General features: G+C 44.5%; 1 long non-coding RNA gene and 2 other non-coding genes across 7 annotated transcripts in view; all 3 read left to right on the forward strand.

Moving 5' to 3' along the window:
- The first annotated feature begins 9,368 nt into the window (after positions 1-9,368).
- The window catches only part of LOC105720576 (uncharacterized), a 42,150-nt gene continuing 30,934 nt past the window's right edge, over positions 9,369-20,584 (forward strand). For 2 of the 5 annotated variants that reach the window (XR_001108186.3, XR_001108184.3), the window contains exons 1-3: positions 9,595-9,852; positions 14,087-14,537; positions 16,048-16,123. This is a non-coding gene — a long non-coding RNA (uncharacterized LOC105720576). Of the gene's footprint in view, positions 9,853-9,996; positions 10,073-14,086; positions 14,538-16,047; positions 16,124-20,584 lie in introns of those variants that run through there. The other 3 variants (XR_010338932.1, XR_010338933.1, XR_010338931.1) reach the window with 3 other exon arrangements.
- Positions 14,592-14,775, forward strand: LOC135270874 (small nucleolar RNA SNORA81). The gene has a single exon (XR_010339032.1). It is a non-coding gene; the product is annotated as a small nucleolar RNA SNORA81 (small nucleolar RNA).
- Positions 15,850-15,979, forward strand: LOC135270918 (small nucleolar RNA SNORA63). Its single transcript, XR_010339065.1, has one exon. It is a non-coding gene; the product is annotated as a small nucleolar RNA SNORA63 (small nucleolar RNA).

The following is a 20,584-nucleotide window of genomic DNA, read 5'->3' on the forward strand; positions in this document are numbered from 1 at the left end:
TTCACGGTCTTCAAAGGTTTCCATGTCAGGTAACTGAGCTCATGTTATGGTGAGATGTAGCAGGCAGTGCCTATGCTTGGAAACTAATTCTGCTGTAATCTCTAACACTTGCTTTCTCAGGGCCTTCACTGCTTCCCCTGGGCAGTGAGGAGGTAGCTCTGTGACCTCCAAATTCCCTTTTCCAGCTCTGAAATCCTATAACTAGAATTAAGAAGAAATGACCAGCTGGGTGCAGTGGCTCATGCCTGTAATCCCTGCACTTTGGGAGGCCAAGGAGGGTGGATCACCTGAGGTCAGGAGTTCGAAACCAGCCTGGCCAACATGGCGAAACTCTGTCTTTACTAAAAATACAAAAATTAGCCAAGTGCGGTGGTGGGCACCTGTAATCACAATTACTTGGGAGGCTGAGGCAGGAGAATTGCTTGAACCTGGGAGGCAGAGGATGCAGTGAGCTGAGATCAGCCATTGCATTCCAACCTGGGCAATAGAGTGAGACTCCGTCTCAAAAAAAAAAAAGTCTAAGAAATGACCACATAGTGTTCAATAGCCAAACCTCCTTGTTCTTCCAAGAAAATGGTCATGTCTCTATTGCTTTTGTGAATACTGACATCCTTTCTGTCTTCTTCCTTTCCACGCTTCCACCTTCCCTGCCTGCTTTTCTCCTTCCTAATTATGATCTCTTATGTTATGCCTATTTGTGCTATGGTTTGAATGTGTTCCCGAAAGTTCATGTGTTGGATCCTCAATGCAACAGCATTGAGAAAGAGGACATTTAAGAGGCGATTAGGTCATGAGGGCTCCACTCTCATGAATGGATTATGCCATTATCTCAGAAGTGAGATCCTGATAAAAGGATGCGTTTGGTCCCCTTTTCTCTTCCTCTCACCCCTGTGTGCCTTCCACCATGTTATGATGCAGCATGAAGGCTCTCACCAGGTGCAGCCCCTCAATCTTAGAACTCCCAGCCCCCAAAACCATGAGCCAAAGCAATTCCTGTTTATTATCAATTGCCCAGTCCATGGTTTTCTGTTACAGCAGCACAAAATAGACTAAGACATCTTGGCTGGCAAAATCAGAGAAACAAGCTGGAAAAGCCTGCTTCCTTCTCCAGTGAACCAATTAACAATCACTCCTATCTACTGAACATCTATTATGATTGTGATAGGCAGTGTCAGGTACAGCAACTACCAACACCATATAGCAAGTGACTGTTCTATGTCTAGCATGGTGTTAGACATTTTACGAACACCACGGAGGCCTCACAACAGCACCCTGCCTCATTTGCGGGTGCCACTGTAAAGGACCAAACTGTGTGGTAAAAACCTAGACCATTCTCTGCCTTCCAGTAAAGAATTGTCGCCGGGCGCGGTGGCTCAAGCCTGTAATCCCAGCACTTCAGGAGGCCGAGGCGGGTGGATCACGAGGTCAAGAGATCAAGACCATCCTGGTCAACATGGTGAAACCCCGTCTCTACTAATACAAAAAATTAGCTGGGCATGGTGGCGCGTGCCTGTAATCCCAGCTACTCAGGAGGCTGAGGCAGGAGAATTGCCTGAACCCAGGAGGAGGAGGTTGCGGTGAGCCGAGATCGCGCCATTGCACTCCAGCCTGGGTAATGAGCGAAACTCCGTCTCAAAAAAAAAAAAAAAAATAGAATTGTCCAAGTTCCACCTCCCTGTAGGCCCCACCTCCCCATGGGTAAACGATCAGTGCAGCCTCTGACAAAGGAAAGACAGACAAAGGACCTACCTTGGAGAGCAGTGGCTGGCACTCCAGACTCCTCAGCTCCTGGTGCCACAGGTGAGGGTGGAGATTCCTGGGCACCAAGAAGGCCCCCAGTTTTATCTACATCTGTGATTCTCAAACTTTAGCAGCATCACCTGGGAATAGAAGTCATTTTTACTAAAACACAGATTTCTGGGCCCCACCTCCAGGATTCTGATTTAGTAGTCTGGAATGGTACACAAGAATCTTCATTTCTAAAAAGTCCCCAGGAAAATTGATGGTACTAAAGTCCTAGGATTACCCTTTGAGCACCACTGGCCTAGACTATAGCTCTTCAAACTTCTTAGATTGCAAATCTTAGTATGATTGTGCTATAGAGAAAAGATTTGGTCTTTGCCCCAAGGTCCTGGCATATAGCTCCTAAATCTCAGGAATTTCCTGATTGATAGTGTGATAAGAGTGTGTTTTGTTCTAATGAAGAGACTCTTAGCAGATCCCTAGATAGCTTCAGAACACAGCCTGGTCACCAGAAAGACCAAGCCTTTGTAGAAGGTTGGAACTCTCGGCCTTATCCCCCAGCCTCTAGGAAGGGGAAAAGTGCTGGAGGTTGAGTTAACGGCAAGGGCCAGTGTAAGCAGAGCCTCCGTAAAAATCCCTAAATGAGGCCAGACACGTGGCTAACGCCTATAAATCCCAGCACTTTGGGAGGACAAGGAAGGCAGATCTGTTGAGCTCAGGAATTTGAGACTAGCCAGGTAACATGGCGAAACCCCATCTTTACCAAAAAATCAAAAAATTAGCCAGGCATGGTGGCCACACGCCTGTAGATTCAACTACTTGGGGGGGCTGAGGAGGGAGAATCTCTTGAACCCAGGAGACTGAGGCTGCAGTGATCTGAGATCACACCATTGCCCTCCAGCCTGTGTGACAAAATGAGACCCTGTCTCAAAAAAAAAAAAAAAAAAAAAAAAAAATCCCTACATGATGGTGTCTGTGAGCTTCTGGATTGGTGAACGCATCCAGTGCCGGGAGGGTGGTACACCTGGAGAGGGCACAGAAGCTTTGCGTACCATGACCTCCCATTCCTTACGTACCTCTTCCATTTGGTTTTCCTGAGTTGTATCCCTTATGGTAAACTGGTGACGATAAGTAAAGCACTTTCCTGAGTTCTATGAGTCGTTCTAGCAAATTACCAAGCTAGAGGAGGAAGCCAGGGGGCCTCTATATTTATAGCCAACCGGAAGTATGGAAGGCTGAGGATTTGTAATTGGTGTCTGAATTAAGGGGCAGTCTGATGGGACTGTGCCCTTAACCTGTGGTGCCTATTCTAACTCCAGATAGTTAAAATACATTTGAATTCAATTGCTGGACACCCAGTTGGTGCTAGAGACTGAAAAGTGGCATTGGAAAAGATCCCACTTACTCCACAGCTGATTGAATAGACAGACCTAAGAAGTGACGTGTTACTTGAGCTCACACCATTCTAACAGCCATTCCACTGCCATCTTTTTGTTTTCTGAAATCAGCCCGCCACCCTGGCATCGGAGTGGAGCGTGCGCACGTGGTCTGAAATCAGCCCGCCACCCTGGCGTCCGGGTGGAGTGCGCACGCATGTGCGCACGTGGTCTGAAATCAGCCCGCCACCCTGGCGTCGGGGTGGAGTGCGCACGCATGTGCGCACGTGGTCTGAAATCAGCCCGCCACCCTGGCGTCGGGGTGGAGTGCGCACGCATGTGCGCACGTTGGGAGTGGGCTGCGCATCTACCTCTACCTCTGCACCTGCCGCACTCTCTTCCCATGTGTTTCCCTGTGTGGTTTTCTCTCATCCCACAAGTGACTTAATTACAACACACATTGAATTTCCAACCTTGAAAAGTTCTACTTTTAAAGTGAGCACATTGGTAAGAATGGGATCCCGAAAGCTGGAATGAGGACACATGGGAAGACCCTGATGGAGCTGAGGACATTTTGTCCTGAAATTCTTAGGAGTCTTCTTTGCCAGTACAAGTATCCTCCTCACCGCCATCTGGGGGGATTAACCCTGCATTGCCAGAGGAACTGTGATGGCCTCCCCTGGGTCAGTTGCCTTTGCAAGACAATGCAGATTCTCTTCAGGATCCACCCACACCACCCTTCTCTGCTTCTAGACCTATAACTAAACTCAAGTCCCAGCAGGCTCCAAAGGTGAATTACAAAGTGCAGGGGGATACTATGCTTCAAAAGAACTCAAGTTTTCTAATTTATACAGACACAATCTGGGGAATATATGTGGCAATGGAATTAAGGGCATGAGATATTGACATAAAGAACATAAAGTTGGTCAGGCTGAATTTACTGAGAAGGGCCCACAAAGCAGAGATGCTGCCTTTAACATTGCAGCTGAGTTAGAAGAGATTCGAACAGTCTTATTTGGTTGGTTGGCGGACGCCTGGACAAAGAGGTGGCTCATGCATTCTACATAGGTTTATATGTTGAAATCCTAATCCCCAAAGTGAGTTAGAAATTCCTGACCTGCCTTGGCGTAATGTAGAGGAAGGGATTCAAAGGCTTGGGAGGATTGGGTTGTTGGAGCAGATTCATCATTTAAGACCTACTCACCCACTTGGCAGGGTACAAGAGATACCCTTTCACCACAACTGTGAGGAGTATCTCAGGGTAGCCCTGGCATTCTTGAAGAGCTCTGTGATCATTCTTTTCTGTAGGCCAGGCCTTACAGTGGGAAGTACAGTCACTGAGTTGGAAAACTGGAATGCCACAGGAATAATTGGATCTCAGGGTGGCAGGGACCAAGTGGCAGCACTCAGTCATCAAAGGTGAGGTGAATGTGCTTACCACAAGGGACAGCAGAGTCAAAGCAGTACCTGAAATAGTCTGACTCTTGCAGACCTCAGCATTTGCTAGTTGATCATGATCTTTCAAAAAGTAGAATAGATAGGAGGCCTACTAAATTCTTACTTGATTTCTATCAGCAGAAAGGTTTCTAGGTCAAGTGAACAAAAGTCTAACTTGAATATTAAAAACGGAAAGTCATAAGCCCTCATTTAATTCCAGGATTTGAGTCAGTTTACAGTCCCAGAACCCCTTGAATGAAGATCAAATTGGGTCCCCTTGAGGAAAGAACCCCTTAACAGCCAAAATTTTATACTGTTAATCTTTCTCCCAGCCTCCCCCAAAGGACCTGTGGCAGTTTACTAAGGTAGCTGTACATTAGGGAAAAGGAAATAATGAGGCTTTTTGAGGATTATAGGACTCTGAACTGGCACTAATTCCACGACACCAAAAACATCACTGTGACCCACCAGTCAAAATAGGGGCTAATGGAGATCAGGTGGTCACTGAAGTTTGCAATAGTCTGAATGTTTGTCTTTCCAAGATTCATATGTTGAAATCATAACCCCCAAAGTGATAGGAATTGGAGGTGGAGGTTTTGGAATGTGATTTGGTCATAATGGTAGAACCCTCATGAATGGGATTGGTGCCTTTATAAAAGAGGCCTGAGGGGAGCTTGCTTGCCCCATCTGCCACATGAGGACACAGCAAGAAGTTGGCATTTTGCGACCTGGAAGAGGGCCTTTGCCAGAACCTGGCCATGCTGGCACCCTGATCTCAAACTTCTCAGCCTCCTGATGTGTAAGAAGAAATTTTTGTTGTTTATAAGCCCCAGGTCTAAGGTATCTTGTTAGAGCAGCCTAAATAGACTAAGAGTTTTAGCTCAAGTCTGTCCTACAGTGGACCTAGTTGGGGCCTCTGACTCCATCCTGTGGTTTCTTCCCCAGTTCCAGAATGTGTAATTGGAATAACTCTCAGCAGCTGGCAGAATTCCCATATAGGTTCCCTAACCTGTGGGGTGAAGGCTGTGATGGAGAGGCCAAGTGGAAGCTACTAGAACTGCTTCTACCTAGGAAGACAGTAAACCAGAAGTGATACTGCATCCCTGGAGGAGGCAGCATTCCCGCAGAGCTTAGTGCCACCATTAAGAACTTGAAAGATGCAGGGTGGTGATTCCCACCATATCCCGATTAACTTGCCTATTTGGCCTGTGCAGAAGGCAGATGGATTTTAGAGAATGACAGTGGATTATCAGAAGCTTAGCCAGGTTGTGACTCCAGTTGCAGCTGCTGTACCAGATGTGGTGTCCTTGCTTGAGAAATTAACACATCCTCTACTTCCCAGTGTGTGGCTATTGATCCGACAAATGCTTTCTTCTCTATATCTGTTAAAAAAAAAAAAAAAGACCACCAGCAGCAGTTTGCTTTCAGCTAGCAAGACCAACAATATACCTTCACTTTCCTACCTCAGGGGTACATTGACTCTCCAGCTCTATGTCATAATTCAATTCACAGTGATCTTGATTATCCTTCTCATCCTCAAGATACCATGCTGGTCTATTACACTGATGACATTATGCTGAAGTGACTTACTGAGCAAAAAGTAGCAACTAGCCTAAATTTATTGGGAAGACATTTGCATGTCAGAAGTTGGGAAATAAATTTAACTAAAATTCAGAGACCTTCTCCACCAGTAAAATTTTTAAAAATTTATTTACTATAAGTTCTGGGATACCTGTGCAGATCGTGCAGGTTTGTTACATAGGTCTACATGTGCCATGGTGGTGATTTGCTGCATCCATCACCCTGTCATCAACATTAGGTATTTCTCCTAATGCTATCCTTCCCCAATCCCCCCACCCCCTGCTATTCCTCCCCTAGGCCCCCACCCCCCAAGCCCCGCTGTGCAATGTTCCCCTCCCTGTGTCTGTGTGATCTCATTGTTCAATACCCACTTATGAGTGAGAACATGCACACACCAGTGAAATTTCTATAGGTCCAATAGTGTAGAGCATGCCAAGATATCCCTTCTTTTTTTTTTCTTTGAGACAGAGTCTCACTGTGTCACCCAGTCTGGAGTGCAGTGGCACAATCTTGGCTCACTGCAATCTCTGCCTCCTGGGTTCAAGTGATTCCCCTGCCTCAGCCTCCCGAGTTGCTGGGACTACAGGTGTATGCTACCATGCCCAGCTAAATTTTTGTATTTTAGTAGAGACGGGGTTTTACCATGTTGCCCAGGATGGTCTCGATCTCCTGACCTCATGATTTGCCCACCTTGGCCTCCCAAAGTGCTGGGATTACAGTTGTGAGCCACCATGCCCGGCCCAAGCAATGCTTCTGCTAAAACTGCCATCCCTGGACTTAAAGAATGCCTCATCTACTGCCATTGTATTCCACACAGCATTGCTTCTCATCAAGGAACTCACTTAACAGCAAATAAAGTGTGGAATGACCCACCATCATAGAATTTACTGATCTTACATTCCCCACCATCCTGGAGCAGCTGGCTTGATAGAACAGTGGAATGGCTTCTTGAAGACTCAGTTATCGCACCAGCAAGGTGGTGATACCTTGCAGGGCTGGAGCAAGATATGCGTCTGCTCTGAATTAACATTCAAAATATGATACTCTTTTTCCCATTGGCAAGATTCATGGGTCCAGGAATCAAGGGGTGAAAATGGGAATGTTTATACACTGCTGGTAGGGATGTAAATTAGTTCAGCCACTGTGGAAAGCAGTGTGGCAATTTCTGAAATAACTTAAATCAGAATTACCATTCAACACAGTGATCCCATTATTGTGGATATACCCGAAGTAATATAAATCATTCTGCCACAAAGACACATGCACCTGTATGTTTATTGCAACACTATTCACAACAGCAAAGACATGGACTCAAGCTAAATGCCCATCAATAGTAAACTGGATAAAGACTATATGGTACATATACACCATAAAAAACCACACAGTCATAAAAAAGAATGAGATCATGTCTTTTGCAGCAACATGCATGGAGCTGAAGTATCCAAACTAACACAGGAAGAAAAAACCAAATACCACGTTCTCACTTATAAATGGGAGCTAAACAGTGAGAACGCATGGACACAAAGAGGGGAACAGACACCAGGGCCTACTTGAGGGTAAATGGTGGGAAAAGGGAGAGGACAGAAAAACTACCTACCAGGGGCGGCCGGGCACAGTGGCTCACGTCTGTAATTCCAGCACTTTGGGAGGCTGAAGTGGGCAGATCACTTGAGATCAGGAGTTCAAGGCCAGCCTGGCCAGCATGGTGAAATCCCATCTCTACTAAAAATACAACGAAATTAGCTAGGCATGGTGGTGCATGCCTGTAGTCCCAGCTACCTGGGAGGCTGAGGCAGAATGGCTTGAACCTGGGAGGCGGAAGTTGCAGTGAGCCGAGTTTGCACCACTGTACTCCAGCCTGGGTAACAGAGCAAGACACCATCTCAAAAAAAAAAAAAAAAGAACCACCTACCAGTTACTATACTTATTACCTAGGTAACAAAATAATCTGTACACTGTACTCTTTAATCTATCTGGAACGTATTTTGATGTGAGGTGTGAGTTGAGTTGGGATCCAACTTTATTTTTTCTAGATGGCTACCTAGTTGTGTCAACATCATTTGCTAAATTTTTGAAGATTTTTTAAAAAATCAAGAATGTATGTTGAATTTTATCAAATACCTTTTTTGCATCTTGAAGATGACAAATTTTTTTTCTTTGCAATGCTTTTTAGAGACAGGAGGTCTCACTATATTGCCCAGGCTGGCTTCGAACTCCTGGGCTCAAGGGATCCTCCCACTTCAGCCTCCCAAGTAGCTGGGACTACAGCACAAGCCACTGTACCCTGCTATTTCTAGTGAGATAGAAAGACTTTATGATATTTTTTATTTGCTTTAGCATTTTTCCAGTAATATTCATGAGTAAGAATTTCTATGGTCGGTGTATGTGTGTATATGCTGCATGTGTGTTTTGTGAGATTTTGGTATAAGTGTTATGCTCACTTCATAAATAGAATTTGAAATGTTTCCTTTTTTCCTGTGCTTAGGACAGAATCAACAGCAACCAACTCTCTGTTCCTCAAATTTGCACAGTAGAATTTTGCCATGGAATATTTTGGGCCTGGTGCTTTTGTGGATTCAGCTATGGGAAATGCAGGTCTCTGACATCATCGATTTCTTCCACGGTAATCTACTTAGAATTTCTATCACTGGAATGTTTTGGTAAATTATATTTTCTTGAAATCTTGTCCATTTCATTCAAGTTTTAAGATTTATGACATCGAACTGACTGATGATGCAATTCTTTTAAGTTTTTCTGTACCTATGCTTATCTCCCCTTTATCATTTTGTATTTTGATTTTGCTCCTCTCTCTTTCTGGATTAGATTAGCCAACCACCCTGTTGTTGCCTTTTTCAAATCTTTTGCTTATTAGTATTCTCACTCCCATTTCTATTTTCCAATTTATTTTCTTCTTTTATCCTTACGAATTCCTTCTTTCTGCTTTTCTTAGGTTTACCTTGCTAATTTTTTCTAAGTTTTTCAAGTTACTTTTATTTTGATTTTTAAAGGCACTGCATTGGTATATCCCACAGGTACTAATATGCAGTGTTTTTTTTTTTTTCATTTTTAAGATATTCAGTAATTTCAGTTTTGAGACGGTTAAAAGTATTTTACTGCATTTTTTTTTTTTTTACATTTTGAAAATGTTACACAATTTTGCATTGTTTTATTCTCCACTGCTTTGTATCCTACGACAGTCTCCCGCCCTGCTTCTTCACCTCGGTTCTCTAAAGATCAAAGGTCAAGAGGAGGGTTTTAGCCCTGGAGGCCGCGGAAGGGTGGGCCCTTGCGGTTCACGCGCGGAAACAGCGATAGGGACACCCAGGGCCCATGAAGGCTGGGGACAAAGCAGATCCTCCCAGCCCCCAACATCACCCCGGCGTAGGCGCAGACCCCGAGGGTCCCCCCGGCCGGGACCTCACCCCGCGAGCACCAGCCCGATTGGCAGAGCGTCGCCGAGAGGTTTCCACAAGGACGCCCCCGCGCGAATGCCTCACTGGGATTGGCTCATTTCTTGGTTCAGAGCTGGACGGTGGCCAGAGGAGGACAAGAGGCTTTCACACCGAACGGCGGTGATGCGGGAGACGGAGACGCAGCCGCACTTCAACTAGCGGCCGGGCTCCGGGGACATGGCGGCGGCCTCTGCAGCGTCAGTGCTGCCGCTGGCGGCGAGAAACCGGTGGCGGCACTGTCCGAACCCGCTACTGTTGCCAAGGTGACGCGGCGAAAAGCGACGCGGAGCGGTGCCTGGGGTGGGGCAGTGGCAGGTGCGGGGAGAACGCGGCTCCAGCGGGAGGACGGGACGGCGACCGCTAGTCGGGGGATTCGGCTTCCGGCCCCCCTTCCGCAGGGCGTCCTCCTGCAGCCGGGCCTGTCTTCCCGCGCCCCACGCGGCACGAGCTACGGAATGCTTTGCTCGTTTCTCTTTTTCTACAGTAAGGAAGCGCTTTCCCTTCTCCCCCGTGTATTCATTTGTTTACTTCTGGTTCCCGTGTCTTTTTAACATGTCCCCGTCATTCCCTGTTTAAGGGCAAAGGATATTCCAAGCTCATCGTGTACTTTTTGCTCCTGCCTTGGAATCAGACATTTCCCCAAAGATTCCTGTTCCTTTTTTTGGAGAATGCTATTTTACAGCCGGTATTTGGGCTGTGTAGGTTGTTTGTTGCTACTAGGATGCCATTGCTTCTAGACTGTCTCAGCAGACAACGCTAGGAGTTTATACACACACGCGTGTTTATGTATGTGTGTGTATGTATGCATATATACATGTATATTTATATATGTACACAGGCACGCACCCCCACACCTCCATACGCACTTCAGTCCAGGCTCATCTGTATGTTTTATGTCTATCTATGTACTTACCTACCTACCTACATGTATGTTTAAAAAACAGCTGAGTTCTTACTGTTACCTCAGTTCCAATGCAGCATCTCAGGGTTCAGTCAGATCTGCCCTTTCTGTAATTCTAACTGTGTTCTCTGAAAGTAGAAAGCTGGCTCTCATTATCCACAAGATATTCACTTATTTGCTCAATCGTATACAAAAAGTAGTTTCAAAATCGCTAACCTGTATTACTTTGAAAAACAGACCAACTAGCCAGAATTCCATATTGGTTTACAGTTATTTTTGTCTTTAGCTTCTGTAACTAAAACTGTATTATACAGGTTCTAAAGGCAGTCATAGAGGTTTTATGATGATAGAGGTTACAAAATTTCTGTAAGATGTGGAACTAGTGTGTGAATATATAAAAAGACAAGTAGAATAGATAGAAAATCCAGAAGTAACCCCAAGTGCACATGGAAAATTAAAGACAAAGGTGGTATCACAGAACACTGGGGCAGAGTTGGGCTTTGTAATACACGGAGCTGGGCCAAAACTGGTTGACTGTTTGGAAAAAGATAAAATTAGATCTACAACTCATAGCATAACAAAAATAAAGTCTAAATGGATCAGGGATCTAAATGTGAAAAATGAAACAATACAAATACTAAAAGAAAACGGCTTTCTAACTATGACTCAAAAACCCATAGGCAGTAAAGTGAAAAACATAAAACAAATGGCGCGATGAATACATCATAAAGTCAAAAGACAATAAAAAAACTGAATTGGAAAAAATATCCGTAGCATGCACATATCACAGGTAAAGAATGAAGATCCTTCATATTTAAATTTGAATTTTAAAACTTTTCTAAATCAATTTTCTCTATTTACATTAAGCAATAACATAGTGACTTTATTTTTTACATCGGAATATGTCAAAAAAATAGTAAGTTGTACTACTTTTAAAGATAAGAGTCATCCGCTTAAAAATACTTTTTATAGGCCAGGCATGGTGGCTCAGGCCTGTAATCCCAGCACTTTGGGAGCGCAAGGGGGCAGGGATCACAAGGTCAGGAGTTTGAGACTAGCCTGGCCAACATGGCGAAACCCTGTCTCTACTAAAAATAAAAAAATTAGCTGGGCATGGTGGCGCACACCTGTAATCCCAGCTACTCGGGAGGCTGAGGCAGAAGAATCGCTTGAACTCGGGAGGCGGAGTGTTTGCAGTGAGCCCAGATTGCACCATTGCACTCCAGCCTGGACGACAGCACGAGATTCCATCTCAACAACAAAAAAACCCAAAAAACTTATTATATCATGTGTCTTAGAAGCCCAGAAGTAAATCCTAAGACAGGAATTCCTGTGAAAATAATTAGAAAGTTTCCAGGAAAAAAAATTGCAGGGAGTAGGGAAATAGAATAGAAAGGGAAGGAAAGCCACTGAGCAAGCTTCTCTAAGCCTGTTCCCCTGGAGGTGGCTCTGTGCTACTGAACTCTGAAGTCAGTGTACACTGTGAATCCTTGGAGTTGTCCTTACCAGAGAACCAGCAAGCTGGTGTGTTTACATCTCTATCATGTCATTGGTTAAGGTCTGCCCTCAGGGGCCCTAACTTCCCAGATACCTCGGGTTTTACAAAAATATAAAACTTTATACTTAAGGCTTAGTATAAAGTAGTCCATTCAGAACATTCTGTTTAACTATTGTCCCTGCATGCAGGGAGTTTTTGTTTCAAACGGAAACTAGGTTTGCAGATTCAGGTATATAGGGGCTGTATCTCAACAGATTGACACACTGAACCTTGCTTTCTGGGTAGACTAGGATCCATGCCTTTTGTGTTCACTGTTGTCAAATTTAAATGCAGTGTCCAACATGAAAACCGCAGTGACGTGTTATTAGTTGGGAATCTTTGTCGTTGGTGGTATCTGCATGCTGTCTGTTTTCAAAGCTCACTGCCGTATTAGCTATGAAGTAGAAGCTTGTTTTAACAAAGTGGTAGGCTTCATTAAGATCAAGGCTGTGTAAGTCGTAGTTTCCTACTGGAAAGAGACTTGTCTTTAAAGTGAATGAAAACCAGTGAATATGTATCAGAAGAACTTGCCCTGGAGATGTAAATGCGGAGCGTATTCACTATACATCTTAAACACAGAAGAATAATGTAGAAAATGTCTATTTTGATTTTTCCTAAGATATTTTTTAGCGAGTCATAGTTAGGGTAGAGGAGGGAAAATAGCCTAAAGAAGCAAGCTGCTGCACGTGAATATCTAGAGGGGATACTAAGACTTTTTAAAAATAGGCTGTTTTATTTTTAAAACAGTTTTAGGTTTCCAGAAAAAAGTTACAGGTTTCCAGAGAAGATAGTACGAGTCCCCATATACCTTGCACCGTTATTCCTGGTATTAACATTTTATGTTAGTATGGTAAATTTGTGGTGTAACTATGTTATGGTTAGTATGATACTTTTTTTTTTTTTGAGACAGTCTTTTTCTGTTGCCCAGGCTGCACTGTGGTGGTGCGATCTCGGCTCATTGCAACCTCCGCCTCCTGGGTTCAAGTGATTCCCCTGCCTCAGCCTCCCAAGCATCTGGGACTACAGGCACGTGCCACCATGCCCAGCTAAATTTTGTATTTTTAGTAGAGATGGGGTTTCACCATATTAGCCAGGCTAGTCTCAAACTCCTGACCTCGTGATCCACCCACCTCGGCCTCCCAGAGTGCTGGGATTATAGGCGTGAGCCACGGGGCCTGGCCAGTGTGACACAATTAACAAACGAAGCAACATTGATGTGTAATTATGAACTAAGGTCCACAACCTATTCAGATTTTCTTAGTTTTTATGTAAGGTACTTTTTCTGTTCCAGAATCTTATCCAGGATACCACATTCATTACACTTTGGTGTCATGTGTCTTTAGACTCCTCTAGGCTGTGACAGTCTCAGAATTTTTTAGCTTTGATGACCTTGACAGTTTTGAGGAGTATTAGGTATTTTGTAGGATATCCTTCTGTTAGAATTGACTGACGTTTTCCTCTGGATTAGACTTGGATTTGGGGCTTTTATATCTGAGGAAGACCATAGATATAAAGTGTGATTCTCATCACATCAGATTGAGAGTTGAGACTGTTGATGGTGACCTTGATTGCGTGGCTGAGGTGGTATTCGAAAGGGTTCTATGCTGGAAAGTTACTCTTCTATCCTCCTTCCACTCTGTACTAATTGGAAGGAAGTAATGATGTCCAGCTCACAGTTAAGTGAAACATTTTTTTCTAACTTTTCAAATGGATCAGCTTGTTTTGGATGAAGCAGATAAAAATGTTGAACCAACAAATTAAGGATCAAATCCATGAGATTTACTAGAAATTAAATACAAGTCCTGAGGTGTGCACATGATTTTTCTCCAGCTGGCAGGTTGGGTTAATTGTTACCGTATAGCTGTGAAGTGCTATATGGTCCTTTCCCCTGCTCAAAGCAATTGTTTCCCACAATCTCTGTCTCACTCAGTTCTGTAGTAAGACATGGACGCTTGGTCTCAAACATTATTTCTCTAAGTATTGTTATGAAACTATTACATCTGCCTAATTGATTTGTCAACATAGTCATTGCCTTTTTTTTTTTTTTTTTTTTTTCCAGAATCTCACTTCATCACCCAGGCTGGAGTGAAGTGGCGCTATCTGAGATCACTGCAGTCTCCACCTCTCGGGTTCAGTCTCCGCCTCTAGTCTCGTGCCACAGCCTCCCCACTAGTAGCTGGGAGTACAGGCATGAGCCACCATGCCCAGCTAATTTTTGTATTTTCGGTAGAGACCCAGTTCCACCTTGTCAGCCAGTTTGGCTGGTCTCAAACTCCTGACCTCAAGTGATCCGCCCGCCTTGGCCTTCCAAAGTGCTGAGATTACAGGCGTGAGCCACTGGGCCCAGGCAGTCATTGTCTCTTTTAAAGATTATATTGCTTTCTGCCTCAATACTAATCACTATGTTGGAAGTTACCAAGAAGTTCCTGACAGACGTATTTCAAATTCTGGTGAAGAAAGAAGAATTGGCCCTTGATAGGATCAATGTTTTACAATAATTTTGAAAGACGGTAACGTTTTTCTAATTGATATACATAAAAGCCATGGCCAGGGATTTAAAATTTATCTTCTTGTTTAAGCTCTGTTCTAAAATTGCGAAAGTAGTATCATTTCTTAGCATTTGTAATAAAGCTATCAGAGAAAACACAAGAAGAAAAAACAACTAAACAACTGTACCAGATAGAAGAAAAACTGAGTTGAACCTCTTTTTTATTTGTTTGTTTTTGTTTTTGTTTTGAGACGGAGTCTCACTCTGTCACCCAGGCTGGAGTGCAGTGGCGCGATCTCGGCTCACTGAAGTCTCTGACTCCCGGGTTCAAGCGATTATCCTGCCTCAGCCTCCCAAGTAGCTGGGATCACAGGTGCCACCACCATACCCGGCTAATTTTTTGTATTTTTAGTAGAAAAGGGGTTTCACCATGTTGCCCAGCCTGGTCTTGAACTGCTGACCTCAGGTGATCCGCCTGTCTCGGCCTCCCAAAGTGCTGGGATTACAGGCGTGAGCCACCACGCTCAGCCTGAGTTGAACCTCTTTTTTAACAACAGAGTACTTTGTTCTAGGATTTGGTCCAGTAATATCTATATTTAGGCAGAATTAGTAAATTCAATAGTCTTTTCCAACAGTAGGGATGAGGTATAGAAATCAAATGGCTTTTTATTCCAACTTCAGTGTGAATTAACATTTTCCTCTTGTAACTACCATGAGGAAGGAAATTGTATGCGCTTTTGACAGATGAGAGATGAACCAGTCAGGTTGTTCCTTGCAGAACACAGTGAAAGATATCCCGGCTTCTGAGAAAAAGCATGTCTGTTTCTGGTGTGATAAGGGCTATTCTTCCCTAGTATTGCTAATTAAGATGCTATTAATATCTGATTATAGTTGAGCCTTAAACAGCATGATTGGGGCACCAACCCCCATGCAGTCAAAAATCTGCATATAATTTTTGACTCCCCAAAAACTTAACTACCAACAATGTTGGCCAGAAGCCCTACTAATAACAGTCGATTAAGCACATGTTTTATATGTTATATGTATGATACACTGTATTGTTATAATAAAGTAAGCTAGAGAAGAAAATGTTATTAAGAAAATGGTAAGGAAGAGAAAATATATTTACTGTTCGTTAGGTGGAAGTGGATCATCATAAAGGCCTTCATCTTCCTCATGTTCATGTCAAGTAGGCTAAGGAGAAGGAGGGAGAAGGAGGGGTTGTTCTTGCTGTCTAAAGGGTGGCAGAGGCAGAAGAGAATCCGCTTACAAGTGGTCCTGCCCAGTTCAGACCTGTTGCCTTCAAGGGTGCACTGTGTTTTCTTAGTAAACTGAGGCAGGATCTAGTTACATCGTAGCTGTGAAGTGCTGCATTGTCTTGGCCCCTGCTCAAAATAAAACTGTTACCTTTCAAGCCCTGTCTGCCATGGTGTGCTAGCAGCAGGGATGTTTGGTCTCAGACATGTTTACCAGTTTAAGTACTGACTTTGACAAATGACTCTTGAGAATTAGGGGTTGGTGATGTTTTGCAGGTAGTGACAGAAGGAAGAAAACATTATGGAGGGAATTCAGATAAAGGACAAACCCCTGACTGCTACTGACTTACTGGTAAGTGTTCCAATTCTTTATTTAATTACAGTAGCTATCTAGCAAAAGTTGGTTTAGGGGAAAAGTTTATAGTAGACTTCGCCAGTTAAGTTGTAGGGGGATAGAGATCACACTCCACAGTGAACTATGCCGTTATATATAGTTCACTTCTCTGTTTGTTTTTGAGACTGAGTCTCACTCTGTTACCAGGCTGGAGTGCAGTAGCGCGATTTCGGCTCACTGCAACCTCTGCCTCCCGGGTTCAAGCGAGTCTCCTGCCTCAGCCTCCCGAGTAGCTGGGACTACAGGTGCGTGCCACCACACCTAGCTAATTTTTGTATTTTTAGTAGAGACAGGGTTTCACCATATTGGTCAGAATGGTCTCACTCTCTTGACCTCATGATCTGCCCATCTCGGCCTCCCAAAATGCTAGGATTACAGGAGTGAGCCACTGTGCCTGGCCTAGTTCATTACTCTTTCAGGGCCTAGAAGAGTGTGCAGGAGTTGCTTTTTGAAACATAATTTCAATAAGTACTATCACATCTGAGGTTCTTGATTTTCATGTTTAGTAGTGTCTGTAGTAATCATCAACTGTGATCTGCCCAGTACTTGTGAAAACCAAATCAAATATTTGTCATCTGTGAATTCCTTGCTTTTATTCCGGTGAAATAAATTCATAGAAGTTATGTCTCACTAAACAACTGGGTGTGTTCTGAGAGATCAGAGTGACTTACACAAACGTAGATGGTGTAGCCTACTACAAACCTAGGCTGTGTGCTACAGCCCGCTGCTCCGCTATACTGAATACTATAGGCGGCTGTAGCACAATGGTATCTGTTTATCTAAACATAGAAAAGGTAGAGTAAAGATACGTATCAATGATAAAAACAGCACCCTTGTATAGGGCACTTACAGTGGAGAAGCTTGTAGGACTGGAAGTTGCTCTGTGTGAGTCAGTGAGTGAGTGGTGAGCCAATGTGAAGGCCTAGGACATTACTATATGCTTCAGTAGACTTTATAAACACTCTCCACACAGGCTACACTACATTTATTTTTAAGATAAAGTAATTGCTGGGTGTGGTGGCTCACGCCTGACGCCTGTAATCCCAGCACTTTGGGAGGCTAAGGCGGGTGGATCACCTAAGGTCGGGAGTTCGAGACCAACATGAAGAAACCCCGTCTCTACTAAAAATACAAAATTAGCTGGGCATGGTGGTGCATGCCTGTAATCTCAGCTACTCGGGAGCCTGAGGGAGGAGAATTACTTGAACTGGGAGATAGAGGCTGCAGTAAGTTGAGATAGTGCCATTGCCCTCCAGCCTGGGCAACAAGAGCGAAACTCTATCTCAAAAACAAAACAAAACAATACTACAGTAGCCTTTATAAACACTCTGCATGTAGGCTACACTACATTTATTTTTAAAAATAAAGCAATTGCTGGGTGCGGTGGCTCACGCCTGTAATCCCAGCACTTTGGGAGGCTGAGGCAGGCAGATCACCTGAGATCAGGAGTTCGAGACCAGCATGACCAACATGGAGAAACTCTGTCTCTACTAAAAATACAAAATTAGCCTGGCTTGGTGGCACATGCCTATAATCCTAGCTACTTGGGAGGCTAAGGCAGAAGAATCTCTTGAACCCGGGAGACAGAGGTTGTGGTGAGCCAAGATCGCACCATTGCACTGCAGCCTGGGCAACAAGAGTGAAACTTTTTCTCAAATAAATAGGTAAATAAATATAAAAATAAAGTAATTAGGCTATAACTTTACAATGGCTATGAAATCCTTAGGCAACAAGAATTTCTCAGCTCCAGTATCCAGTATACACTTACGGGACCACCACTGGAAATGCAATTTGTAGTGACCAAAATGTCATTATCCGGCACTGTATTGTTTCTCAGGGTTTTGTCAGCCAGGCGGATGAAGCAGGAAAATAATTTTATCACATTGTAACATGATATTTAAGCTGTACTTGGGAGGAGTCATAGTCAGAACACAGTGGGGAAGCAAATGCGAAATGTAGCTCGGATTCTAGACTTTATATGCTGTTGATGTTTCAGGGAAAAATCAGTCATCCTCTTAGATTTGGTTGTCTTTAACTTACCTGTCAGTCTTTCTTAGTCATGTTTGCTCGTAGCTTGTGCTTCCTTGATGATTCCTCTATAACTGGAATATTCTCAGCATTTTCTGGTTACAGTTTATATTGACCCTAGCCTAGTTATATTGGCTTTATCACTAGTAAATTGAACTATGCCTTGTTACCAATGTAAAAATGACTTAGTTTAAAAAAAAATGCGGTAGTTCATAGAAGTAGATGACAAGGTTGTGGTGAGATGGCGTGGGCCTGATTTCAGACATAGATTTATAAGCGAAACAGCAGGTTGTTTGGGTAAAGAAGGAGTGTCCGTATTTGTTTTTCTCTTGTTCCGATTATTTGATATTTTAAGTTCCTAAAGCAAGAACTTGTGTGATTGGCTGTGTGATCCATTGTAGTAGAGAACTATGGTGGCAAGCATATTTTCGTTACTTGTGTTGGAGTCCGTGGGATGAACTGAGCAGAAAGGAGTGTTAAATACGGGTTACCACAATACATTTTTCCAGATTTCCCTCTACTGGTAAAAGTTTCAAGTCCTAGACCAAGTCTACCCAATGGAACTTTCTGTGATGATGGAAATCTTCTGTATTTGTACTGTCTAATACAGGAGTGACAGATAACGTGAATATCGAAATGCACTTAATGCAACCGAGGAACTGAGTTTTCTATTTCATTTCATTTTTTTTTTTTTTTTGAGATGGAGTTTTGCTCTTGTTGTCCAGGCTGGAGTGCAATGGCGCGATCTCGGCTCACTACAACCTCCGCCTCCTGGGTTCAAGTGATTCTCCTGCCTCAGCCTCCCTTGTAGCTGGGATTACAGGTGCCCGTCACCATGCTCAGCCAATTTTTGTATTTTTTTTTTTAATGGATACAGGGTTTTGCCATGTTGGTCAGGCTGGTCTTGAACTTCTGACCTCAAGTGACCCACCCACCTTGACCTCCCAAAGTGCTGGGATTACAGGCATGATTCACTGTGCCCAGCCAACAAGTGCTATTTTTTAGTTCCCATAATGTGTCATGTACTGTACATCATATACATTTTTGCTAATCCTCACACCAACCCTACAAAATAGATCTTTTTTATCCTAATGTTACAGATCAGGAAGCTGATGCTCAGAGAGCTTAAGTGACATGCCCAAGATCACACAGCTAGTGAGTGACGGTGAGAAGCGGGTCTGACGGACTCCAGAGCCCCCTCGTGCCGCGGGGCCGTGGGCCTCTTAGTTGTTCCCTCACACACCTGGAACTGGCCAGACCCTGAGTCTGAGATGCTGGGGTCCCCTCAGTGCTGCCAGCTCCTCAGTGCCTAAGACCGTTAGGACCACAGAGCCCTGGCCAGTGAATCCAGCAGGGGATTAAATACGCAGATGATGTAAGGCAGCAAAAGTCAGCCCAGGGGCCGGGCGCCATGGCTCACACCTGTAATCCCAGCACTGTGGGAGGCAGAGGCGGGCAGATCAGTTGAGCTCAGGAGTTCGAGACCAGCCTGGCCAACATGCTGAAACTCCGTCTCTACTAAAAAAATTAGTAGAGACTCCATCTCTACTTAAAAAATTAGTAGAGACTCCATCTCTACAAAAACTAGCTGGGTGTGGTGGCCTGTGCCTGTGGTCCCAGCCACTCAGGAGGCTGATGTGGGAGGATCAGTTCAACCCAGGAAGTCAAGGCTGCAGTGAGCTGTGATCACACCACTGCACTCCAGCCTGGGTGACAAGCCAGACCCTGTCTCCACAATAAATAGATGAAAAGGGGCTGGGACTGGAAGGCCTGGGTGAGGAAGGGAACATGGTCTCTAGGAGTCAGGATGCCCCAGTCCTGGCCCTCACTCAGCCCCCACAGGGCATTGAGCCAGTCCCCACTGTGCCCACAGACTGGTGGTCAATCTCTGTCCCTGGCGGGGCCCTGGGAACCACACTTTCCCCTCCATTGAACCAGGAGCTCTGCCTGCAGGATGTTCTCTAAGGTTTTCTGGTTCTGAGAATTCTGGGTTTCTCCCAGAGCCCTGGGGGATACCTGGTGAATAGGTTACTGTCTCTGCTGCCAGGAACCCGGGCCCGGGGGAAGACAGGCGAGGGCACACCCCGAGCAGCTGCAGTTTCTCTCCGGAGAGACTTGCTGCCCACGGGCCTGGATGAGACTCCCCGACCTCCGCAGCCCCCTCCTGCTTTGTCTCCTAGGATAGGACAGAGCACCATAGGATGGGGTGGGACAGACAAGGACGTCACACACTGTGAGGGTGAATATTGTTCCGCGCGCTTGAGTTTGGATCGTGTAAATGTATTTCTGCGTGTCTGCTGTGTTGGGGGTACAGTTCGCATCTCCCTGAGGCTGCACTCTCAGGAGTGTGGAAAACCTGGCTCCAGACTGACCCGGGCCCCGCGGTGCTCC

Source organism: Aotus nancymaae, unplaced genomic scaffold (genome assembly GCF_030222135.1).
Source record: "Aotus nancymaae isolate 86718 unplaced genomic scaffold, 86718_ANA_hifiasm-v0.15.2.pri h1tg000067l, whole genome shotgun sequence".
Taxonomy (NCBI): domain Eukaryota; kingdom Metazoa; phylum Chordata; class Mammalia; order Primates; family Aotidae; genus Aotus; species Aotus nancymaae.